General features: G+C 46.0%; 1 protein-coding gene and 1 long non-coding RNA gene across 2 annotated transcripts in view; one reads left to right on the forward strand and one right to left on the reverse strand.

The window, feature by feature from the left end:
* The window catches only part of LOC119431639 (uncharacterized), a 241,777-nt gene that overhangs the window by 62,103 nt on the left and 152,238 nt on the right, over positions 1-27,436 (forward strand). The gene's annotated exons all lie outside the window — the stretch shown is intronic.
* LOC125940994 (uncharacterized) lies at positions 5,689-26,974 on the reverse strand. The gene is made up of 4 exons (XR_007464147.1): positions 26,847-26,974; positions 24,539-24,690; positions 5,871-5,950; positions 5,689-5,746 (listed from the first exon to the last, which is right to left on the reverse strand). It is a non-coding gene; the product is annotated as an uncharacterized LOC125940994 (long non-coding RNA).

Below are 27,436 nucleotides of genomic sequence, written 5' to 3' on the forward strand. Positions count from 1 at the left end.
TTGTCAGTAGCCTTAAATGCACTCGCATTGGCTCATGTTGCAGATACACTCGAGCTGGGCATGCGCGTGCCTCTGCAATAGTGCCCCATGTGGAAGTACATCGTGGTAACCCTAGGCAAATTCTTAGTGCGCGAGCCTGAGCTCCTTCAAGTGTGCGGATGGCAGATGAACTAATCCGAGAAAGTACAGGTGCGCTGTAGCGGAGGTATCCAACAAAAAGTGCCTAGGTAGAGCTGCAGAAGAGATGATTGGGATGGCCCCCACGATTTTCCAGACATATGTCGAATGATTTGTGCAAAGCTGTCCAGCTTTTTTCTCAATGCAGAGATGTGCTTCGACCAAGATAAGTCACGGTCGATGGTGACTCCGAGAAACTTGTAGTGGGTTACCGAAGGTATAATCTTGCCATCAATCATGACGGGGTAGCAGGCCATTGACTTCCGCGTAAATGCCATGGCGGCACTCTTAGTCGGTGAGAGATGAAGTCCACGACTATTTAGGTATTGCGACGTTATTGACACTGCACGCTGTAGCTTCGTTTGTACTTGTAAGCGCGTTAAGCTCGTTGTCCATATACAGATGTCATCTGCGTACACAGAGACCGAGACTGCGCCTATGAGTTCTTTGACGAGTCGAACGAGAACAACATTAAATAAGGTTGGGCTCAGTACACCTCCTTGAGGCACCCCACGGTAGACAGGATGGTTCCTTGTATGGCCGTCTAGAGTTGTCATAAATATCGTTCTCTCTCGAAGATAGCTGGCTATCCACTGATGCATACGGCCACCAATGCCATATTCTTCAAGGGCATTTAAAATTGCATCATGTAGAACATTGTCAAATGCACCCTTGATATCCAGAAAGACAGCAGCCGTCAGTCGACGGTGACGTTTCTGATGTTCAACAGTCGTTACTAGATCAATAACGCTGTCGATTGACGACCTACCCTTTCGGAAACCTGTCATCGCGTCTGGATATATATTACGCTTCTCCAAAAACCATTCTAGGCGCATCAAAACCATCCGTTCCATGGTTTTTCCTATACAACTGGCAAGCGCCACTGGTAGATCTGTAGGAAAGCATATCATGGGGTGACTTGCCTGGCTTCAATAATGCCACGATCTTGCTTGTCTTCCAATGTGCAGGCACAGTTCCCGAGGCCCAAGATAGATTATATAAAGCCAGAAGCTCTTCAGTCGCTCGAGGGCCCAGATGGCGTAGGGTAGAATAGGTAATGCCATCAGGCCCTGGCGCACTTGAGTGTATTGAAGAAGAGAGCGCAGCACGTAGCTCTTGTAGCGTGAATGGAAGGTCGAGACGATCGTCCACTGTTGGGGGAGCGCACCTGAACAGCGTAGATACCGATGTTGTAGAGCCAGAGAGATGTAAGCAGAAATCTTCCGCGATCTCCTTCTCACTGCGCATCTGATTGATAGCCAGAGCTCGGAAGGGACGTCGTTGTTGTGGAGTAGATGGCAAGGCTCGTACAACATGCCATATCGTGGACAATGGTTTTCTTGGGTCCAGGCTGCTGCAAAAGGACCTCCAACGCTGTCTGTCGAGCTTTTCTAAGCGTCTTTGAATTTTCTTTTGCACACGACGTGACGTCCTCAAGTCTGATATCAATTTAGTTCGCCTGTATTTCCTCTCGGCGCGACGACGGACTGCCCGGAGATGCTCATATACAACATCAACGGATGTTCTGGAATGTGATGTTGCGACGATGTCTGTTGTTGCGTGCATTGCTGCTGTAATTCGCTCTTCGATCTCTTGCGGAGAAGTTATACAGCCGCAGGACTCTTCCAGTTTGTTTTGAAAAGCATCCCAGTCAGTGCGTTGTGCATGAGGATTAGGGAGTCTCGTGAACCATCTCAATTGTACATAAGTAGGTAGGTGATCACTGCCATACGTTTCAGCATCTGTGCACCAGGCAGCAGAAGACGAAAGGCATCGTGAAGCGATAGCTAAATCGAGACAGCTGCTGTACGTTGTGCCTCGCAAATATGTTGGTGAGCCGTCGTTTAGGATGTCAAGACCATTGCTGTTTGTGAAGTCAAGAAGCTGTCTTCCTCGAGTGTTTATGGCCCGGCTACCCCAAAGATGGTGGTGTGCGTTGAAGTCACCTACGATAACATGAGGTCCTTGGCTGGAGTCAAGAACAAGTTTCAGGTGTCCAGCGTCAAATCTTCCCCTGGGAGAAATATAGCCACCGATGACCGAGATTGTGCGGCGCTTTAGCTTCAGTGTTATAGAAACGTACTCGTTGCTGTTGTGCACCGGTATTTGGTTTAGCGAGTACGTGAGGTCACATCGCACGCATAGTAAGACTTTGCTAGGATTTCCACTTGTCTCAGACGCGAATTGTTCGTAACCAGACAGTCTAAATTTCGAAGTCATATTCGGCTCGCATATCACAATAACTGGAAATCGATACTTGAGCAGTCTCTGTTTAAAATCTCCGAGGCGACCTCGTAGACCTCGTGCGTTCCATTGAAATATTACGGAACGGCTGATCCTTTCCTGCAGTGACAGCATTGAAGTTGATGATGCCATGGTTCTTGCTATCTTTTATATAGCAGCAAGCACCGGTTCGAGTGCGTCGAGAATTTGCACCGCCGCATTGGCAACGGGCGTCTTAACTCCCATAAGCAGCATTCGCAAGGAACGAACCAATTGTGTAAGCATTGCCTTGATTTGCCCATCCGACGACGAAGCTTCGCGTTCATGCTGGCGTTCCGGCTGCACTTCTGCACTCCGAGACGGCAGGGCAGGCCATATAGTAGTGTCCTTTGTGTTCAGAAGAGTAGACGTGGCTACAGGCCCTGACGATTGAGGAAGAACAGGAGTGCGCGTCGACTTTTCATGAGGCACCCGTTGTCCTGTTGTCGATGCTGATCTCCTCCTGCGATTACGTGAGCGCCTCTGGCGGCGGTGTATCTTGGTAGCCGCTTCTCTGTGTGTAGAGCGATCTCGCACCATTTTCCTTAGCACGGACATTTCAGTATTTAATTTTGGACACTCCTTCGACGTTGCCTTGTGCGGCCCATCGCAGTTAGTGCATTTCAAGTCAGACCCATTACACGTCGACTCATCATGATCACCACCACAGCGGGGACATGTCATCCTGTTTGAGCACACAGCACTTACGTGCCCGATTTTCTGACATTTACGGCACTGTAATGGCCTTGGGACGTATGGACGGACAGGATGTCTCACATATCCCACTTTCACATGTGATGGCAAGTTGTCTCCCTCAAAAATGAGCTTTATGCACCTCGACCGTCCAAAACGGTGTATGTCTGTGATATGGACAGTTGAGGATATTAGCGTTGGGAGATCGCCATTATCTATATCTGTATCCACATCGTAGATCACACCAGCCGTGGTACTGCCTCCTTGTACGATGAATGAGCGGACAAGGATATTTCCCAACTGAGTTACAGCCTTTAAAGTGTCAATGATGCTTCGTGTAGAGACATCTACAGTAAGGATGTTTTTTCTGCTATTAATACGGACCTCTCTGATTTGCCCTGGAGCCAGCCTCTCGAGATAGGCAGTGAGAGTTTGCCTATTGAGGGTATTGAGGTTGCCAGTAGCAGCGATGGGGATGTAGGCGATTGTATACGTCTGCTGTGAGGGCGCCTTATTGTAGTTGAGCTCACTCACGCTTGAAGTCCTGGGAAGTTTCCTCTTCAACCGGCGGTTTGTGGCCACTGTATATCCACCGTCGGATTCCATGTCGTCCACGTCAGAGCCGCTCGATGACCCTGGCAGAGTCATGTGCAGATGGTCGGACGCAGCAGACCGACGTTCAGCTTGGAGGCCAGCCCCCAACCGTGGTGGCAGAGGGGGCGGAACGTCCGTCATTGCTTTCGATACTGTACCCGCCACGGAGGCGTCGGTACGCACAAAGTTAAATGAAAAACCAGAGCGAAGCAGGAACAGCAGCTGATCAAGAACTCGTCTTTTTCTTCCTTCCTTCTTCACTGCCTTCCTTCGTTAAGGTGGTCAGTGGACGAGCAGCTGTGTTTTGGGTGTGGTTCACAGAAGACCCTTGCGGGGTGCCGATGTTACCTAGCATGTGATTTCTGCTTCTGATTTGTCCGACGTTTATGGTGGCCGTTCGGTTATCCAAAAACGATCTTACAAAATGGTGGAAATTTACTCCGAGATCTAAAGTGGAGATTTCGTTGAGGATGTGTTCGTGCCTGACCGTATCGAAGGCCTTTGTTAGGTCGAGCGCCAGGATGCCTTTTACATCCCTGGATTTGTTGTCTATGACGGCGCTCCTGATGAGTAGCATGGCGTCTTGCGTGGATAGGGATTTTCTGAAGCCTATAAGATTGTGGCGGAATAGACCGTTTTCTTCAATGTGCTCTCCAATTCTATTGTGGATGCCATGTTCCGCGACCTTCCCGAGGCACGACGTAATGGAGATGGGCCTCAGATTCTCTACATGGAGTGGTTTTCCGGGTTTGGGGATGAGGACTACATTGGCAGTTCGCCATTCGTCCGGCACCCGGCCTTCAGCCCATACCTCGTTAATTTTGCTCGTAATAATTTGTATGGCTTTGTCATCTAGATTTCTGAGTAGTTTGTTTGTTAGTCCGTCTGGGCCGGGGGCCGAGCGACCGTTTAGGTCGTGAAGGACGTGCACAATCTCCGAAATTTCGAAAGGACGATCCAGCGAGAGTTGAGGTTTCCCCTTATACTCGCGTGTCGGGTCGTCCCACGGTACAGATTTGTGCTCTACCGGCAGGTAGATGTCTGCCAGGGTGTCAGCAAAGTCCCGCGGATTCGTGCCTTCTTTCGTATGAAGATGAATGAGCCTTTCGATCGTTAGTCGGGCATTACTCTTGGTCGGTTTGTTGCTGTCGGTGAAGAGGTTCTTGAGAAGGCTCCACTTGCTGCCCCTTCTCATTTTACCGTCCGCCTCATTACAAACCTCGTCCCATTGCTGCGCATTCAACTTTCTAGAGTGTTCTTCGATCTCTTTGTTGATTTTCGTTAATTTAGACCTCAGCCTCCTGTTTAGCTTCTGCTGTTTCCATCTTTGTCTTAGCGCGTTCTTGGCCTCCAGGAGGTGTGCGAGTCTGGAGTCCATGGCTGGTACCTCTAGGTCCTCATTGTCTGTCCTCATTAGCCCTCATTCTTCTGAATAGATCCCAGTCGACGTAGGTGTACGTCTTGGGAGGAGTGGCTGTGATGCGGACGTTGAGGCACCGCATACGCTATTCACGTCTTTTACTCTGGATCAAACACTGTAATGCAGCGACTAGAGTGTGTGACTTCCTTTCAAAATACATTAGTCGAGCTCCCTACCCGTTGGACAGCACTTCCTCCAATGCTCTAACTTTTACAGGGACTCACAACTGTAAACGAAGTAAGGTTCTCAACAAATTGCGTATATTTTGCTGTCCCGGTGACATCGTTTGCTGTATCTGAACAACAGTCAAAGACACAGCACGAGACTTTAGCTACGCGTGAAAGAATATAAAGCAGCAACTACTGCCCATTGTCTCAAACATGTGATTTTTGACTGCCGTCACTTGACCTCTACAACACATTGTTAATCTTCAAGGCGTCAAACCACCAGCTTTTTCAGGCATGTCTACAGAAGGATCCTATAGCACCTTTCATGTGATAGAATAATTTCTATGTAAGGCATGTTTGAATCAATATTTCCACTCACCTTTATCTGTGGAAAAGTCCCTTGCTTTTTCTCTAGTACGAAAGGTTGTTTCTTCTGAAATGGCGGTGAAACAATATTTCTAAATTACAATGGGAGGAGTCTTTTCTAAAGAAATTTTTCCACAATACCAATACTCAAACACTTGTGAACGTGCCTCTCATTTAAATTTTAAACTTACTTGGCCAAAAATTGGGTTCCATGTAGGGGCCGCCTACATCAGGGTCGTCTCCCAGTTTGGCGTTAACAGGCATGTTATATCTGAAATCATATCACGCCTTCGTTAACAACCAAGGACGTGTCGTAGTTATCACTATTTCTAAATTCTCGCACGAGGCATGCAAAACTTATTTAACAAAGCTACATCACCACTATATGGTGCTTAGTGGCGAAAAAAATTACACCATCTTCCCGTAGGGGAACCCTGAGTAGTATGCGAAGCAGACTTGGGGTCGAATCAAGTTCCCATTAGTTTTCAGATCGGCCTGTCGCCGCTGCCGTTTCGTGGCAGCGGCTCGAGCCCTCTTCTCCGCGGCGCTGTCCACGGCGCTGACACTGGCGTTGACGCTGGCGCTGTCCGTGGCACTCATCGCGGCGTTGCGGGAGGAGAATGAGAGGACGAAGCGAATGATGATGAGTGGGCGAAGCACCGGGGCATCATTCGGGCGAAACGCCGGAAGCGTTCTCCGGAAGCCGGCTTCCGGAAGTGGAACCGGAAGCGGAACCGGAAGTGGGAACGGAAGCGGAACCGGAAGCAGAAGCCGGCTTCCGGTTCCTGCTTCCGGAAGCCGGAGTTTGGCGTGCATGTACTATACATATAACTACAAGGATAGGAGGGGAGGAGAATGCGCAAGCGCAGTGCGGGTGTGGGCGCCGCACGGCGGATGGAGGGAGTGACATAGCCCCGACCATAAGTTGCTTCGCATCTAAAAACGCGTGCGAGCTTGGACATAATACAGCTTTCTTATATACGCTGGTATTTATGCTTATTTTAGCGTAAGTATACGTAACGTAATTGCTTTTTTTTTAACAAAAGGTTTTTCACGAGTAGCTCCAATATGCGCCAGTAATCAGGCAATTAAGAAATCTCGATTGGTGGAATTGAAGCATCATGAAAAGATGTGAAGTTTTGTGATGGAACCAGAACGCATCAAGGTAGTAGTATTAACAGTAGAGTAGAAGCATTGAATGTTATACCAAAACAGTGGAAGCGGTGCACATTAGTCTGTTAAATATATTCAGCGGCGTATTTTAGATGATTCCAACTCATTGCAAATAGGACAATTCACTTGGATGAACTGGAGGCACCATTTAGGGAGCCGTTAATTAGAGTTGAAAGAAGTTGTTGAGTAACCAGGCAACCATTTGTTTATCAAGCTAAGTGCAATATAGTGATACATGCATATTGCGTGTTTCTTGTGGACAATGCGCGCGCGCGCCCCGTCGAAGCAGACGAACTGCTTCTTGCTCTCGAGCTGTCGGCTGAACTGGCCAGCGCTGCAGTTGTCTTGTGTAAATATACTTTGTAAATAGTCTCCACTGCTTAATCCTTTGTTCGCGTAACATTTTGGTGGAGAGTGCCGTTCCCCGTCCACGCCACGGAGCTCCGCAGCGGCCGCACCATCCTGCTTTCCGCAATGGCTCCCTGTGACGACACCTCGTCTGCTACTACTGCTGCGACCCCGACAACAACGTACGTCACGGTTACTAATCCCCGCGATTCTGGCATCTTCACCGGCCAAGATAATGTCGACGTTGAGGATTGTATGAGCGTGTTAGCCGAAGCAACCGCTGGGACCCTACCATTATACTAGCGAATGTACTATTATACTTGGGTGGAGCACCTCGTGTCTGGTTCCGGACACACGCGGACGACATCGCTAGCAGGGATGCTTTCAAAGAGAAGCTCAGTGACCTTTTGGAAATCTGACCGGTCGGTAGCTGTCTGCAAGAAAAGAGCTTGCTACCCATGTTCAGTCTTCTACTGAATCGTATGTCTCATACATACATACAAGACGTGCTCGCTCTTTGCCGGAAAGCCGACGATAAAATGGCCGAGGTTGACAAAGTAGGCCACGTTCTCAAAGGTATCGCGGACGACGCGTTCAACTTGCTGATCTTCAACAATGTTTCCACTATCGACGTCATTATCAAGGAATTCCGCCGCTTTGAGCTCGCCAAAAGCCGCCGCGTCATTCCACAGTTCCCCCGGCTCCCTAACACCGCTGCGACGCAAGACGACATCGCAGCCGTGTTAGGGAGAGGCCTTACCGCTTCACCCCCCTTCAATGAGAACGTCACACGTATTCTTCGCCGCGAGATCGAGGCTACAAGTGCTGCTGCGTTCCATCCACGCCCACTTGACCCCACCATTGACCAACCAGCCCCAGCGATTTCCCTCATTCAGGCAGTTGTGCGGCAAGAATTTGCCAATCTCGGTTTTCCTGCTACCTGCTCTGTGTCCCGACCTGACGCCAGACCGGTGCCGACAGCTGCGCCTCGCAGCAATCTGTATTCCCCTTCCAGATACCGCAACCCTACAGAGTGAAGACCTCTGTATTAAAAAAGCAGCAGATCCATTGAGTTGGAATGTATATCCCTTTGCGGGTGAATGCCGTAAAGATACGGCGCCGCGAGCAAGCCCCAAATGGTAGATGCCGTATATTTAAGGAGCCATCTGAATGTTTGAAAAACAGGCCAATTTTTCAACTATTTTTTCCCAGCAAATGCTGCTGGACTGTGCGGACACAACTAATCTTTGTTTTGGCTCCATAACCTCTTGGTTTTCATTCCAGGGCTTTTTTTTTTTTTTTCGCTGGTGTTTCGGTGATCGCTCGCGCATCCGCGCGTGCGAGGGCGAGCAGCGGTTAGTTTTGGTTTCGTTTCGAGGGCTGTTTCCTTTTGTTGTGATCCTAAAAACTAATGTCTTTCTGGTTTATAATCTCTCAAAGGATAACCGCTAGATGCTCGCTCATCTATTGTTCACAGAGGTGTGATTGCACCTGTTGAATTCAACTCAATGCTTTATTGATCTTTCTGTAAAAGAAAGCCGTCACAAAAAGCTACTACAGCGAGTAGATTGACGAGATGGCTGCCCCATCCAAATGACAGCAACAAGCAGTTCGCAGAACAAGACAGAGTGTATAGGGAAGATATTACAAAGATGGTTGAAATATTATAAACCACAGAACTGAGTGGTACCCTTCATGTCTAACAGGCAATTTTATGGATATGAAGGAAATTCTACAGAAATAGATGACGTGACAGTCCAATATGTGAACATATGAAACAGTTCAACAATGAAAAAGGTGAAAGAAATAAATTGCTAGGTAAAGTTCGGTAAAATCCAGGGGGAAGTAAGATTTCTTACAAGAATACGTCAGGAAACTCTTGCAGTGATATGTTTGCAAGGTTCACTGCCATTTTGTTGCAAGTTATTTAACAGCGAAGCTAACCTGCATCGAATCGTTTGTTTTGCGTAGTTTGTGCGACAGCGTGTTACATGGCATAGTTCCGGATTACGAGTGTCATTTGCGGTTGTGTTCCTCCTAAGATTGGCAAGACTTTATAAAGTAGTGGCTTTCTTCTTTACACATATTTTATGGCAGCGAGTAAACCCTCTTCTTTCTGAGGTTTTACGTGCCAAAACCAGTTCTGATTATGAGGCACGCCGTAGTGGAGGGCTCCGGATAAATTTTGACCAATTTTGAATAAACCTAAATTCAGAAAGTCAAGGAACTTTATGTGTAATTTCGCAAATAATTCGGCTGTGTGAGACAAATAAGGCAATTTCTAAAGTAATCTAACAATCCGTTTTCGTAATAACAATAGCTTCGTAAAATTAACATTTGTAGTTGTGCCCCAAACAAGAGCTCCATAATTAAGAATAGAAGGAAATAATTAGTTGTATAGCAGTAGATTAATAGATACCGGGAACGTTACACAATTCCGCTCCAAGAAACCAATAGTGCCTGAAAGCTTGCCAATCAAGAAGTCAAAGTGTGCATCCCTATGAGATGGTTGCGGAAAGTAGATGCCAAGAGTTTTGAAGGACAACGTATTCAACTGATCTGCCATTGATAAATAGAGGGTACAAGGGAAACTTTTTAGAACGCGGGGAAACATTGCTTCTTGAGTTTTACTGACATTTAGTTTTAGGTGGTTTTGTGTGGACGATAGTTGAATTAAATATACAGTTTTATTGACATGATTTGCTAAATCAGCTATGTGGCGACCAGAGAAGGGACTCGTTTAATCAGCGTAAATGACGTACTTCACCGTCTCATCATAGGTAATGATATCGTTGATATATAAAAGAAATAAAAACAGGCCTAAAATACTTCCCTGATGCACTCCTAGGCTAACCTGTTTGAAGGTGGATGTGAACGCGTTAATCTCTACGTACTGTGTACGGCTGCCGTAAGTACGATAATAATAAAGAGTGGGCGTCCTTATACTGTAGTGATAAAGCTTTTGACGAAGAACTTGATGACTAAGGCTATCGAAAGTTTTGTGAAATCGAGAAGCACACCAATAACTAAGGTATGATTTTCTAAATTTTCGAGTATAAATTCTTTCATAAAGGGAAAGTGAGACATCTACCCAATCGTAGCAATTGATACTAAGGAATTCTTTCTGTGCAGGAAGGGCGCGCTGTGTTGATTTATTTTTCTGAAAGCCTCGAGAAAGTACTGGGTTTAAAATTTTCAGGAAAGTACTGGGTTTAAACTTTCATAACGGTGAACGAAGGATGTGAAACGTTTAAGTGCAATTTCCTGTAGTCCTTTTGTAAAAACTGCCAAGATACAAATAGGATGGTAATTGGACAGATCGTTTGTGTCACCTTTCTTGTATATTACGGCGACTCTCGCACATTGCATTTTACGTAGAAAGTCTCCTGCTGCAAGACATATATTGTATATATGAACTGAACAGCGCGCGATAATATCAATAACATATGTAACTGCTGTTATCTGTATGGGCAACCTTCAGGTTGTCTGAAAGCAACCTTCATGTCTAACAGGCATGACAAGAGTCAATCTACATATACACAAAATGGAATCATGTGATACGCACAAGTGGTGAAAGTGGTGGCATTATAAATAAACCAAGTTTTTGAATAGCAAGACAGGCGAGACCCCTTCATTATACTTGTACGCGTTACATGATCATATTTTGTGTATATATAAGCAATCTTATAGCGGCCTGCAGATAGAAGAAGTTTCAACAAAACAAGGGGCAGGGGGAGTGAAGAACATGCCAAATGATGTGTATGAAATAACACCGATTTTCAGCACCTTCGATTTCCATGGCACTCAACAAGGAAATTTGAAGTTTCATTTACGCGATTGCGTTGCCGAATACCCAGGCTTTATTTCTATTCCCATAGGTCTGGTCTGGCACCTTCCCTTCAATGTTTTCGTTACAATGAACCCGAAACTATGAATCATTTCTTTATAGAGTGTCGTAGGTTCACCGTGCATAGAAAACGATTTCTAGAAGGTTCCCTCCGCCAACTTGGATTAGCCATTATGCTACCTATCATTCTGAAGCTAAACATGTCGACAGAATTACCTGTCTTGTTGGGAAAATTGTATTAGGACCTAGAGATTGACTCCAACCAAATAAGGTAATTTATTAGCCTGACGTTTCTGAGCAAGTTCGGCTGCTTCTTCAGGGGGTATTCTTCGGAGGTGGCGGTGTGCCGGTTTTCAACGGTCAATCGGAAGAAAGGAGGAAGGGGGAGACAGCGGAAGGTGGGGAGACTCCTGACAGGGCACCTGTTCTTGACAGACGAAAGAGGTTTTAGGGGGGGGGGGGGGGGGGCTGCGTCGTTGCTGGTCGGCTAGGTTGACCGATGCTTGGGGCGCTTTAGTCGCGGGAATGCCGTTGACAAGGGGCGGGGGGGGGGGGGAGGGGCAAGAGATGTTTTGGTGTTGGTGAGGTAGAGCGGGGACCTGGAAAAATGTGATCAATTCAATGTCACCACAGATAACTTCCCTCTGCCCAAGATTGTTGCCGCCCTCGAGAGCGGCATCCAGCAGCTGCACCCCAAAGTGCGGGAACCGGTCAGACTAAAAGCAATAGGCATAACATGGTGCAATAACAACCGCAGAAGAGAAAGAAACTTGTCTTCCGACGAAATAAGAGAGCTGATATTACTGAAAGAAGATAAGAACATTGTAATCCTACCAGCGGACTAGGGCCACTCAACCTTGTTTAACTGCGCGAAAAAACGGACCACAGAAACAGCATGGGACAAGGACGGGCGCAGATCCTTGCTGTCCCATGGTGTTTTTGTGGTCCGTTTCTTTCGCACAGTTAAACAATGTTCGCTAATATGTACCAACTCGTCCAACAACAAGTTCTTCTAAACTACATAGGCCACTCAACCGTCGTGTTGAACCTGCAGGACTACGAGGAAAAGGCGTCCACCCTACTTAACAATCAAGACTACGAAAAACTAAAAAAGGACCCCACCACAAGGACCCAATCAGTACTTAATAAGACGCTGGTCGAAATATTGCGAAACCACCCAAATTCTCTAAATCATTAGCTAAAATTAATGTGCAGGAACGGGTCCGCACCAGCTTTTTTACGGCTTGCCAAAGCTCCATAAACCCGGAAACCCCTTATGGCCAATCGTAGACTTTTCGGGCTCCCCACTGCGGTCACTATCCACATATTTGCACCAGATTATATCTCCCCTCACCGGAAGGACAGCATCCCACGTGCGCAACCCCGAGAACTTCATCCAGTTCTTATCAAATGTACGTCTCAAGATAATGAATGCCTGGTCTCTTTTGATGTGATCTCTCTGTTCACCAGATTACCTTTTCAGTTAGCTATATCCGCAACAAGGGATTCCCTGGAACGTGACGACACACTCGACGAGAGAACCCCCTTGAGTGTAGACGAGATCTGCCAGACTGGAAGACTGTAATGCAATCGCATTCAAAATTCATCAATTCAGTAAACAATACAGATTTGAACAGCGGTCTCTGATACAATGGCATACCGACAAACAGTAGAATAGGTACTAGACAGGTAGTATACTTGTAGGCTTGTAGACCTGTAAAGTTGTATGCCGATTGGCTAGTAGACTATCAAGGTCTGAAATTAGGGTTAGCCAACAAACATGTAAACTGATAGCCGGATGGAATTTTTGACTGGATATATATGCATATAAAATTCCAGACCCGTCATGGTGGCTAAGGTGTACGTTGCTCTACTGAACTGAAAGCTCAGGATTGAATCCTGGGCGCGGCGGTCGCATTTCGATGGGGCTGAAATGCAAAGATGACTGTGTGTCATGCATTGGGTGCACATTAAAAAACCACACGGAGCTAAAATAATTTGGAGTGCCTCGATCACCAGGGTGTGCCTCATCCTAAAATTGTGGTTTTGGCATGTAAAACCACAGATTTTAATTTATTGAATTTCCAAATATGACCATATAAGAGCGCCATATATGGACATATTAAAAATTTAGAAGTGGCCATATATTAAAGGGTCCCATATATGGGTGTATTAAAACTTTGGCAGATATGGCCATATATAGCATATAAGGGTCCCATATATGGACATATTAAAACTGGGCAGATATGGCCATATATAGCATATAAGGGGGCCATATATGGGGATATTAAAATTGGGCAGATATGGCCATATATGGCCCTCGTATGCCATATATGGCCATATCTCCCCAATTTTTAATATGCGCATATATGGCCTTTTTCATATCAGTCCATATCTGACATTTTCGTAAGGGATGCCTGTCAAATGCCTACTTCACCTTCCGAGGCAGCTGTTACAAGCAGCTGAAAGGAACTGCCATGGGGTCCTCAATTTCCGTCACCATGGCTAACCTAACTATGGAGAATATTGAAGACAGAGCTCTGAGTACTTTTTCCCCGAAGCCTAAAGTTTTCCTCAGGTACGTGGATGATTGCTTCTGCATCGTGAAGGAGTCGCAAGTCGGAAACCTGCAGATCCATTTAAATCCCATAGACCCTAATTCACGTCTGAGTGCGAACAAAACGGATCGCTACCATTCCTAGATGTACAAGTTACACGAGCCGACGGCAATCTAAAATTTTCAGTCTACCGAAAACCAACCCACACGGGCCGCTGCCGACACTTCGCATCCAACCATCCGGCAAACCACAAGGCATCTGTTGTAAATTCATTATTGAAAAGAGACGAAAGTAATTGCACATTGGAATCAGATTAAAAGAAAGAAATCAGATTGGTTCTCGACGAACTTAAAAGGAATGGCTATACAACGGAATTCATTCGAAAAACCACCCGACAACAAAAAAGAAGAAACACACTACGAGAACTCCAACCGTTGACTTCCCACTGACCACAGAAACGGGTGTCCATCCCATACGTCAAAGGTACCAGCGAAGCTCTCAGCCGAATATTAAAGAAAGAAGACCTCAAAGTCGCGCACAAACCGATTAACACTTTGAATATCCTCATTCCTAAACCAAAAGACCGTCCACCAAAAGAAAAAAGCTGAAGGCGTCATCTATAAAATCAGCTGTGCCGACTGTCCGGCGTCGTAGATCGGGGAAACCAAAAATATAAAAGAAAGAATCAGACAACATGAAAATGACCTCAGAACATTCAACCGAATGCGCAGGGCAGTCGCCCAACATTCCGAAGACGCCGACCACAAGATTTCTTTCCAAGAAACCCAAATCCTTCAAACAAAGACAAACTGGCGAAAAAGGATACTACTGGAGTCATGGCACATTCAGAATACGGCGGGTAATATAAACCACGTGAAGGGCAACCTTCCTTTTGTGTATGTCCATGGCCTTGGAGACCCGACGAAGGCAAGGCAGTACCCCCCACTCTAGGTCACCAACACCAAAGCATCTCGTCCCCCCTTTCCCTCCCGCCCCTCGTCAACGGCATTCCCACGAGTAAAGCGCGATCTTCACGTAGACGTGACGACAGGTGAGCTCGTGTCTAACCTTCTGCAGAAGGCACCCATGTATCTGGACGAGCTCTTAGAAAAAGTGTCCGTGAAGATAAATCTTCGTCTCCCTTTTCAACCACCTTGTGCTATCGCAAGTAGAGAAGTCAACCGCATTGGAGCCAACTTACCATTCAGATATCTCCGTTGTGCTCCAGGCGATTCAGTTTCAACAAAAGCAAGTTTGCCAGCGAAATGAAATGATCCAGACTCTTGTCTCAGATCTGCGTGTCGAAGAAAGCGTTCCTACAGAGGTTGTGCAGCCTGAACCCGTTGATGGTTTGTGGAGGAATCCAGAAGCTTGGATCGCGTTCTTTGAATACGCCTGTAGACAAAACGGCTGGTACACACATGAAAGAAAAGTGGAGCCCATGCTGCCTTTTCTAAATGGCATCGCAAGAAAATGGTACGATCTGCGTATCACGGGTTATCAACCTAATGCATGGACCACATGGAAGGAGAGCTTCATCTCGTCATTCTGTGGCAGCCCACTGGAGCGATGGGATCAAGCTATATTTTTTCGCTACAGGTCTGAAGCTGTGCTCGGGTATTTCTTCGGCAAACATTTATTATTTCAACTTGCACAGCTGGAACTTCCACTGAATTCTGTTTTAAAGCTGACAATACATGTCCTAGCTACCTCGAGAATTACAGCGACAGATTCAAGCTGCAGCACCAAAAGCTATAGAGACTTTGCTGGAGTCACTTAAACACATCGTCTGCCAGTGGACGGAGAGGACGACAAAGCTGTATCGGGATGTTCAAGGGGCATAATCAAATAGAAACGGAGAGTTCCATGAACGGTTACCAAAGTCTACAAAGAGGGAAGTCACCATAGGTCGTTGCACACGGCGGAAAGAGAGTCATTGCCTGAGGAACGCATTTTTCCCAGATTAAAAGAAACTAACGAATGAGGGTTCTCAGTCTCAGCCTATGAAAAAAAATGAGACCATTTGTTTGATTTCTGCTAGTTTCTTAGATATAGAACTTCAGGTTAATGGACAAAGTTGAAGAGAACTTATAGACAGCGGAGCTCCTGTATCCATTCTTAAGAAACGCAACACTTACCCCACAAGATGTATTCCAAGGCAGCTCCGTTCTTGTTCATAGGTACGATGGAAGCAAGAGAGAATATTGTGAGTGGGCGCGCGTAAAAGTAAATTACTAATCTAAAGAGGCAGAAGTGGTTGCATTAGTTTTAGACACTGTGGAGTACGACTTTCTCCTATCGCGTCCGGACATGGAGTTGTTGAGACTGAATATACAGGGTGTTTCAGCGAACACTATCAAAAATTCCTAAAGGTTGCCAGTGGCAGATAGCACAATTCTAGTTCATGAGCTGGTCTACTGGAAGAGGCGGAAACTACTTGCACAAGAAATTGAAATGCACAATCGAATAATTAACAGCAATTCGCTAATTAAGTTTTAACTAATTACCTGATGGCCCGTATTGCAATTTACGAATTGTAGCTGTGGAGTTCGCAAGGCGGATCCACTTGGAACGAATACTCGGGATGACACCAGTTTCGAGATATTAATTCCCGAATTTTGCGGGAAAATGCTTTGGCGTTCCAGTTAGGTTCTTAACAAAACGTCGCTTTTTGCATTGAAGCACAAAATGAACTGCAACGCCAATGCATTTCTCCGCAAAGTTTGGGAATTAATATCTCGAATCTGGTGTCATCCTGAGAATTAATTCTAAGTGGATCCGCCTTGAGAACTCCACGGCTACAATTTGTAAATTGCAATATGGGCCATCAGGTAATTAGTTAAAAAGTTAATTAGTAACTTTTTGTTAATTAGTCGATTTTGCATTTCAATTTTTTGTCCAAGTAATGTCCGCCTCTTCGAGTAGACCAGCTCATTAACTAGCATTGGGCTATCTGCCACAGGCAACCTTAAATAAATTTTAAAAGTGTTCGCTGAAACACCCTGTATATTGGGACGATACGGTATCTGTTGATCAAGGGACTGACGAAGCAGAGTCGGAACAAAAATTAGACCACCTTCGGATGCTGAAGAAAGACAGTGTAATTCGGCAACTCTAACCCGACCTTTTATGCTTGGGAGGACATCCACCGGCGAAAACAAAGTTCGAAGCCCCATCTCACCTGTCCGACAAAACAGTTGTGAGAAAAAGAAAACATACAACTTGACGAGAGAAAAGAAGACGTGGCTAAAAGAATAGCTGCAAAAGATCTTACATGCAAATGTAATTCGCCCATCGGTGTCTCCCTTTGCTTCACATATCACCATTGCTGAAAAGGAAGACGGCAGTTGGCAGCTATGTACGGATTAGAGAGCAGTAAATAATCAAACCTTGATTACTTTTCTATGACAAGGATAGACAGCATCATCGATGAAGCCGGAGGTCGTACCTGCTTTTCTCGCATAGGCCTGTGCAAGGACTTCTGGCAGGTGCCACTACAAGAAGACGCCAAGCAATACACCAGATTTTCGACTTCATTTGGCATATACGAATACAATCGCCTTTCTATTGGATGGAAAAAATTCACCTAGTTGGTTCCAAACGTTGATGAGCACAGTTTTGAATCCCTATGGACGCTTTGGTAATTTCTGCGTAGATGACATTACCATAAACTCCAAAGATGAAAGGGTGAATGAAGAACACCTGGCTCATATTCTGGCATCCTTATCTGATGCTAAGCTAAAAGTTATTCTCAAGAAGAGTGAGTTCTTCAAAACTAGGGTTACATTCCTTAGCAGAGTTTTGGACGGAACAACGAAGAATATGAAAGAAGAATCGGTAGCTCGCATCGCAAGGCTAGCAAAGCCGTACGATGTACACTCAATTCGTGTATTTCGGGTCTTGGCTGGGCATTTCAGAGCGTTCATTCAAGATTATGCTCTGAAAAGTCGCCATCTGACAAAATTGACCCAGACGCATGTTCCCTTTTGTTGGACATAATGTGATGACACTTACCGATAACTGGTCCGAATCATTTCTTCTGATCCTGTTTCGTGCTTACCAGACTTTTCGCTGTCTTTCGAATTGAATACCGATGCATCTCACTATGGAACGGGATCAGTCTTGTATCAGAGAGACTCATCATGACCACCAAACGAACAGCTCCGTCTAGTTGGATACTACAGCTACATATTCAACATAGCTGAGTTGAACTGTACCACGACAGAAAAAGAATCTCTCGCCGTTTTAAAAGCCGTCCGTTACTTCCGTTCATATTTGGAAGGTGCAAAGTGCAAGTTATACACCCTGTATAGCACATCACGAAGCACTAACGTACACATTGAAAATGGCGGAATTGAAGGGAAGGATAGCCCGTTGGGTGGGTGAATTTCAGCAATTGCATTTTGAAGTAGCTCATCGCCCGGGAGCTTCTATGAAGGACGCGGATGCAATGTCACGATTAGCCATTTTGCTTCGAGACAGTCACGAAGAGGCAAATGTTACAAGGATATGGGGAGGAACCGAGGTTTTGCAATGTGCTAAAAATGGACGAGTTGCCATTCCTACATGCTTGGTTCCAAATTATGATGGCTCTCCCGTAATCAAGAGTAGATGTAAGCATGAAAGTACTACCATATGGCGTCTTTACTGTCTCTAGCAAGTGGTGGCGTCTTTACTGTCTCTAGCAAGTGGTGGCGTCTTTACTGTCTCTAGCAAGTGGTGGCGTGGAGCAGAGGTAGAATACCCGGCCTCAAATCTGAAGGTCGCAAGTTCGAATCCTACTCCAGTCCACCACATCTTCAGGCATGGAGTGGTGCCTGACACCGGCAAGAAAAAAAATATATCGCCGAGAGCTAGTGGGGCTATACTAGTTCAGTTGCAACTAAACTAAGAAAGGCCCACTAAGCTTCATCAAAGTCACTCCCTCACCAGAACAGGAATTGGCCTCCCTGGTGCAGTATACGGCCACTACCTCCCTCATGACTCCGACAATTAACCCATGGCCCTCAGTTCCCAGTGGCGCAAGTTGGAATACGCTAGCGCAATACAGGGGTGATTGGAGATCGCAGGGAGAGGCCTTCGTCCTGCAGTGGACATACAATATAGGCTGATGATGATGATGACTCTCTCTGGCGCCACCGCCTTCAACCTCTTTTCTTCTTTCAAGAGTGCAGTGCGCTCATCGTCTGTCACTACTTTTTTTTTCTTGTCGCGCATCGCTCCCGACTAACGGACCGCTGGCCTTCAAAAGAGCACAGTTAACCTCTCTATCTGCCTTTTGAACATCGCTATTGGGAAGGAGAAATAAACCTTCAGCCTACTAGAAGTTAAACCTTGGGTTATATTGTGAACAAACATTTAGAAGCAATTGGAAGCAATAATTTTTGCAACTTGTTTGGGAAGTATCTAGCGTATGTAATGCATTCCTGTACAAAGGGTTGGGGGCCAGAGACTGCATTTTCCTAACTTTTGACTGGTTGCCCGAATGATCTCGTTTTGTTCTTGCAACGATGCACGGATGTTCTCGTTTGAGTGCCCGGATAATAGCTCTTGCTTTTGGCTCAAGGTCACTTGAAGGTCGCCGAGAACGGGAGCTAAAAGTGTCTCATGCTTAAAAATATCGGTAGTCACCACTGTCGCTGAAAATAAAAGTTTACTATCATTCCATTCTACCGGTGCTAACATATGGGGCAGAAACCTGTACGTTAACAAAGAAGCTCGAGAACAAGTTAAGTACAGTACATATATAGTGCGATGGAACGAAACTTGTTAGGCCTAAGGCTAAGAGACAGGAAGAGAGCGGTGTGGATCAGAGTGCAAACGGGGATAGACGATATTCTAGTCGACATTAAGAGAAAAAAGTAGAGCTGGGCAGGTCATGTAATGCGTAGGATGGATGACCGGTGGACCATTAGAGTTACAGAATGGATACCAAGAGTAGGGAAGCGCAGTCGAGGATGGGAGAAAGCTAGGTGGGCTGATGAAGTTAGGAAATTTGCAGGTGCTAGTTGGAATCAGCTAGCGCAAGACAGGGGTAATTGTAGATCACAGAGAGAGGCCTTCATCCTGCACTGGACATAAATATAGGCATATGATGATCATCATCATCATGATAGCCCCGAATCAGGAGGCCATGATGGCCTTTTTGAAAACCTACATGAAATTGACAAAAAAAATTGTCATGGACTCGTATGAAGGAGGAAAATAATGGATATGTATTATGGCATAAATGCCATATTAACAAAGTAAAATTAAAGCAACCGACGCAATAAATGCTTATACCACAATATTCTACCACGTCATTTGAGGTTTCAGCCAATGAGTTTTTAATCAATACCACGTCATTTGAGGTTTCATCAATGCACAAGCCTTCCTGTTGTGCATTGATGAGTGTATCGGGATGATTGCAGAAAGACGTGGTAAAGAAGATGCCAACAACATAATTTCTTTTTTTAACAGGAAAATGACTGAAAATGCTAGTCATTGTCTCCGACAATGGACCTGCCCTCCAATGTCGTCGGCTGCAGGAATGGGCTGAAAAGCGTAACATCAAGTTATGGTTTACTGCACCCTATCATTCCGCAGCAAATGGACTAGCTTAAAGGGCTATCAGGGACATAAAACAATACATTAGCATTCCTTGGTGGTTTGAAATGCGGTCTAGAAGTGGCAGTAGGTCACCACAACCGCTCGTATACAACCAGCCTGGGTGGCACTCCTGTATTTGCTGCAACTGGGAAACGACCTTATCTGCCTGCGGATTTAAGCCTTGGCATCGACAAGAACATAAAGCTGACAGAAGCAGCAAGAACTGAAGATAGTACATCAAGAAATCGTGAAAGAATGAAGGGAAATTTCGACAAGAGGCAAAATACAACGTTATAACACTCGTCGTCGGTGACCTTGTGCTGGTAAAGATAGCGCCAAGCCTGAACACGTCCTATAACAGGCAATTTCGTGTGATGAAGACAGCAAGTCAAGAAGGTCACCTAAAGACCACATGGTACATTGAGAAACATGGACACGATGGAATCCACTGTATTGGAAATACATTCAAGTATCATTCCAAGAGGGCTGCAAAATGCTGGGGCGAATGAAGCAATCCTACTGCCGCCTGCAGATAAAAGTTCAAGACAAGGAGCAGGGGGAGTGAAGACAATAAAGAAGTGTGAGGTAGAAAAAAATGGAGTCTGTGTTCTGCAGCCACTTAGTGCAGTTTTATTATATATATATATATATATATATATATATATATATATATATATATATATATATATATATTGGGGATGCGCGACTCTCACGCGTCTCCTGTGGGTCCGGCTTCACCGCGTGGCTGGGCGCCGGAGGCGGTCGTAGTGGTTGCGGCGCGTTGCGAGAGATGGCGCGAGTGTCGCAATGCTAACGCCACCGAACGGCGGGGTGACTTGGGAGAAAAAGGTCGAAGGCGCTCCTCTTTGGCTTGGGATCGGCGACCAACACGCACGAACGCTTCGCGCGTGCGCCGGCCCGCTTCGCGGGACCGTCTCGAGCAGGACACTGGTATGGACGAACACGGATCGTTCGAACGCGCCACCGTTCGCGTGACCGCACACGTGAATGACTAGGCGATGGTGTCACAGCATGGGGCGAACATATTCGCTCGCTGTCGAGTCGCGGTGAGTCGGACTTCCCTGATTTGTCGCGCCCATGTGAATGTTCTATTGGTTGTAATTCGGCTAGTGTGCATTAGTGTATGAAAGGTGCAACAAATGCCCTTTTGATTGTTTGCACTACTGTGTTATCGTTCCTTTGTCCCAAGAGCACGTGTGAGACCCCCACATCTGGCGCCCAACGTGGGGCTCTTCGGGCATCGGACGATAATTTTAAGTTTTGCTCGGTTCGAGACAACCTTTGTTTCAACCGAAGCGTAGTCCTAGCGTGGATTTTGATCGCTAGTGTCGGCGGCGTGCTTTCTTGAGCGAGGCGACGGTTGCTGTAGGGTGTTTGAACTTTTCAACATGCTAAGCCTTTTCGCGAGTGTTTTGTTGAAGTACACTCGTTGGCACGAGAGACACGTGGTCTGCATCCTGGGAGAGCGAGGCCTAGCGCCCGCGTAGCATTGGCAAGCCTGAAGCGAGTGAGTACGGAAGCCTCGTGGGTGGTCCGAATTTCTTATGTAAATAGCTTCTTCTATCTCTTTGACTTCGGAAGTCGCGGCTCAGGGAGCCGGGTGGCCGCGGGCCACGGGTGCCGCTACGGGCTGACTGGTATTGCGGCCTGGCACCGGGCGCTCCGACACCGTCTGGGACGGTGGGCGCGGCCAACTCGGATGCTGTGTGCATCGAGCGGGGTAGGACCACCTCACAGAGCTAACGTCTCCTCCCGGCTGCCTGTTGTGCCCATTTTGGGTGATATTTTTTTTTGGATGCCGGTTGTTGTCGGGGAAGCTACGCATTAGGCCTAAGGCTTTACAAAGCCGCCTGTCACATGTGGAGGGACACAACCTGGTGGACCGTCGTGTTGAGGTGTCGCACTTTGCTTCCCTCATTTTAGTTAGCCTCGCACGAATTGAAATTACTCGTTCGATTCAAGTAAGTGAGCTTTGTGCACGTGCACTTAGCATCTCAAATGCTGCCCGAAATTTCGCTAGCCGAATTGAACATCGTACCACGTGGGCGATGCGTATGCCGAATTCCTCTCCCTTTCACTACGTACTTTACTCTTCGTCGAGTGCGTTGAATGTACGCAGCTTGAGCGGAGTCACCCCTGGTTTGCTGTCACCTGCACAACGTCTGCGTTGCTGCCCCGGCCTACGAACGCGCCACCCCTGGCGATGCAGATGCCTGTTGCCAGTTCGGCGCAGCGATTTCGGCGGCCGCCTGTGTCCGACTCGCTACCCTCGCCGGCTGGGAAAAGAGCCGGCAGGTACCAACGGGTACAGCGGCTCTCGCCGGCAGGGTGCGTCGGCGCGAGCAACGCTTGCTCGTCCCGACTTCTGCGTCGCCGTTTCCGGAGTCTTGTGCTGGGGTCGTGCCATCGAATCTGCATAGCTGGTGCTGTGACCAACGGACGCCAGCGGTGAACCCCAGAGACAATGTCGGCTCGCATGTTGTGGATAACGTGTGGACATTTCCTCGGCGGCGCCACTGTGGCATGTACTAACTTTTGTTCGCGACGCGCGCGTTGATAGACCTTGTGACATGTTTCGCCGGAGTATGTGTAGTGATTTAAGCTTGGGGGGATGTGGGGATGCGCGACTCTCACGCGTCTCTGTGGGTCCGGCTTCACCGCGTGGCTGGGCGCCGGAGGCGGTCGTAGTGGTTGCGGCGCGTTGCGAGAGATGGCACGAGTGTCGCGATGCTAACGCCACCGAACGGCGGGGTGACTTGGGAGAAAAAGGTCGAAGGCGCTCCTCTTTGGCTTGGGATCGGCGACCAACACGTACGAACGCTTCGCGCGTGCGCCGGCCCGCTGCGCGGGACCGTCTCGAGCAGGACACCGGTATGGACGAACACGGATCGTTCGAACGCGCCACCATTCGCGTGACCACACACGTGAACGACTAGGTGATGGTGTCACACCATGGGGCGAATATATTCCCTCGCTATCGGGTCGCGGTGAGTCGGACTTCCTTGATTTGTCGCGCGCCCATGTGAATGTTCGATTGGTAGTAATCCGGCTAGCATGCATTAGTGTATGAAAGGTGCAATACATGTCCTTTTGTTTGTTTGCACTACTGTGTTGCCGTTCCTTTGTCCCAAGAGCGTGTGTGAGACCCCACAATATTCACTTGTTAGAAAAAATAAACCAGTTGTCATTCAGTGCTCGTATCGTCTGCCTTTGTCCTTCCTCTGGGTTGCGCTGACCACCCCTAAGAACATGTTCAGTTACCAACTCGCCGAGCTTGCTGTGTCCATTCAATATATGACGTGCTTTCAATTCTGCCCAGCACCAAAGAAATTCAAGATGTTTTTTTTTTTTCGCTTGAAAGTAAAACACACATTCAGTGGCACAAACCTAGTGACCCAAGTTGCCGTGAAAGATGTTCATTGCAGACAGTCACATGCCCAGCGGCGCACGGACAGTGGTCAAACTTGGCGTAAAAGAGGTTTGATAACGATGAACATGCCATTGGGTGAGGTCAAGTTCGCGTGCAATGTGAATTGCGTTAGAATAATGAATTCGCCATAAAATCCACCACTTGCTTGTAGCCGTTAAAAATGCCAATCTTGAGCGACCACTGCGCACACTCTCATGCTCCATATTGGGCAAGAACTGACTTGCTCAACTGTACTTTCTTCTCTCGGAGAAAGACAGAATAGACGACATTTTTGCTGCGTTCGTAACTAGCACTGAATTCATAGAACGTATTCCTTGTAACGTTGATCGACCTGTAGGTATTCTATATATGCACTCTTGTAGTCCAATTTTCATTTGTTAGGTGTGTATAAATTGTTGCACATTAAGCTGCTTTATATTTTGCATTCTGAATGGGAAAATGATGCCTGCAGTATTGTAAAAGCAAACAAGTCAATAAATTATTTATTTGATGGATTCTGCTGATGGTACGAACATAAATTAAGGTAGCTAGTTTGTTCTGGCCCTCTAATTTGATTGGATTTGGGCATGTGTTTCAAAAATAGAAAAAGGAAGTATGTCAAATCTGTTTTTTTTTTCTGAGGTTGTTCATCCGTTATATAAAATTTTATGGCGTTTACGTTAGAACAGTGAGAACCATTTTCACAATTGCTTTTTAAAACTTCGGAAATGCTGCCATTTAATTATCTGCGATATTACGCATGCAAATTTTTGTTCAGCATTTGGCAAAACATCTGCCAAAAGGCACACATTTTTTGTAGGCATCCGAACACTTGCTACAAACAAAAGAACGAAGTAATCAAGTATAGAATTCTTGAACTATTGAACAACATAAAAGCAAGGTTATTGTACTCACGTACGCCAGTCAGCTTTGTACCGAATATTAAACGTGAAGCACGTGTCATTTAAATATTTCTTCGAATACCAGATGCACGTTACAGGGTTGTCGTAAATATATGTCACATAAGTAGTTGCGTACACATATATTCTTGAAGTAGTATTGAAGAACTGCAAATTATGTTAATGTAATCAATATTTGTTAACGTTAAAAATATTTGCACAAGTCATAAAATTCAACAAAGAATCAACAATGAGCTACATTTCTTTTATTCAATTCCCTCTATACAGGGCGTCCCAGCAAACTTTAGCTATAGTTTAAAAATTTACCGATCCACTCTGCGCTCTAAGAGGACGCGATCAAATGCATGTCGCTGAGAATGGTATGGAGTATGTCACACTATTTTTAGTATTCTGCTTAATTCCATAATTAGTCAAGAATATTTAACCAACTTCTGAATCAACAAAAATTGAGTAAAAAATTTCAATGAAAAGATGTGGAACGGTTTGCAAAACGTGCGATTTAAGTTTCTAACTTTCTACCTAAGTATTAGTTTTTTCCCGCTTACTGCAGATGCCCGCGACATACAAAAAAAAAAAAAAATACCACGTGACAAGCCCGCTTGCGCGTCGTGATTCAAGTGCTCCCAAACGTTCCGGTTGTCGTCCCGTCATCGTCACCCCAGCTTCGTAGCCCCCCCCCCCCCCCCCCCCCGCCATACAGGTTTCACGATACAGTCCTTGCTATACACGCTATACACTCGCCGTCATCCCATTGTCCTCATGCCATTGTCATGCTATCGTCCTCATACAGTCGTCGTCACGCGATCGTTGTCATATGGTCGTTGGGATGCCGCCGCGGTTGCGCCATTGTCATCATTGCAACTTCTACAAACGACTCTCACCATGCTGCTACCGTCAAATCCCAGGCGCCACATCAGCTCGGGCCAACGTTCGATAGGTACTGGCAGTTCCCGGCCCATTGAAGGCCCGTGGCTGCCGAGCTCGGTACCAGTATGGGCTGTGCCATCCCGATTCCTGACTCAATGATGGCCCAAGGTTAATAGCGTGACTCGAATATCGGCTGGGCCATTTTGGTAGACATCCAACGCTGGCCCGGATTACACATGCAGCAAACAATGTTAGCACTGCCATGCACAAGGCGGCAATTATTGGGCCGATATTCCTATGAGCTTGCTAAACGAGTTACTAAGTTTGCTTTCTTGGGGCAACACTGGGCTCGTAACGAGCAAATTTGTTGTTCCTGATTATTTTTAATCTATTTTTCTACGACAAATGCTCGCTTGCGGTCATCCAGCCGCCTGCGAAGCCTTCATCTTAAAATATGCAGCGACGTGACCACGGATTTTTGTGCATGTGAGATATATATATATAGACAACAAGGAAAGTCCACGCCTGTGGCCAACTTCGATTTGGAAGCGCTCGCAAACACCGGAACCTGTATCTTACATAGGTGAGTGAACTTGTTTTGCGCATGTTGTATATTTTGTAAGGTGCCAGATGGGGTGAATTAGAAAATGGCGCATAAAGTTGCGTACTTTACAAACAAGAGTGTTTCAGCGAACCTAAATTACACGATACTGTTGCCTTAAAAATTATATCCAACTACTCAACCGGTTTTTCTTTCCGCTTTAATTCTACGACTTCTGTGATCTTGTGACGCAGCAGTTATCACGACGTTTATTCCGTTTATTACTAAAATTTGCTATATGGCTTGGTGAGTGGACCTTTAACACTGTAAAAGGATTATGTTCATAGTGATCATTCTTACTGCGTGCCATTTTACATATATATATATATATATATATATATATATATATATATATATATATCGCCCACCTATATGTATATCGGACACATATATCGCCCACCTCAAAACCTTTCCACGCTTAAAAAACCAAGGTGTAAGACTTTTGATGACGTTTAGGGCAGTGCTGTCGCATTATCGTCATGTTTATTAGTATTTAATTGTTCTTTCTTTAGGAGTTCTTTTTATGGGCCATAACATAACATAATTAAATAATGTTAGGTATTTGCCGAACAAATTGCGATGTCTACTAGCACATCTAGTGTCCGCAACGTTGAGGCGGCGCATAGTAAAAAAAAAAGGATTCCTCGCATCGGTTAGATCACATTCTTTAACGCTTGCCTTCCGTTCAAATTATCCCAAGCTATACGTGAATTTTCATTTTGAAAGAATTGTGTCAACTGAAGGCTCGTTGTGTCCTTTTATTTGATCTATAGCATCATCGGCTATTTAATTGTAATGAAGTAAAATGTAAGGCAAACTAAATAAATACACTTACATCAAGAAGGTCATTGAAGGTAGCAGGTCCAGATTCAACTGCGCCTACAACGAGCACCACTATGAATATGAGTTTCGCACGGTACATGCTCCCGGCATTTGCAGCTATCCTTTAGCGGGAATATGTGTCGCTACCTATATATGCAATATGCAAATGTTGGATATGTAGATATGCAGCTGTTGGAGCTAGAAAGGGCAGGAAATCGTTTTTATTTCTTTTTTTTTTTCTTTTTCTTGAGCAAGACGCATTTCCGCCCTATTCGTTTCCCCAGTCGCCTATGCTTCTGCACAAATGTATAGAACGCTTACTTATAATGCAGCCTTTTCAGCAGATTCGGAAAGCTTTTATTGTCCACCGTATAGAGGCATTGGCTAGTCGGTTCCTTTATTTTGTGTTCCTTTCTGAATAAAGAATCCAGTCGTCAGTACAGCGCTGGTATGTGTTTCCCTCCTTTTCTCTCGTGTATTATTTTTTAGGGGGGGTGCTGTTCCCCTGTCGACTTTTATTGTCCAGCACAGCTAAATTTAACGACAGTTCTGCATAACAAGGTTGTTTTGCGTCTTCAGGCCATGGGCGAGCAAAGAGCAAAT

Source organism: Dermacentor silvarum, chromosome 10 (genome assembly GCF_013339745.2).
Source record: "Dermacentor silvarum isolate Dsil-2018 chromosome 10, BIME_Dsil_1.4, whole genome shotgun sequence".
Taxonomy (NCBI): Eukaryota; Metazoa; Arthropoda; class Arachnida; order Ixodida; family Ixodidae; genus Dermacentor; species Dermacentor silvarum.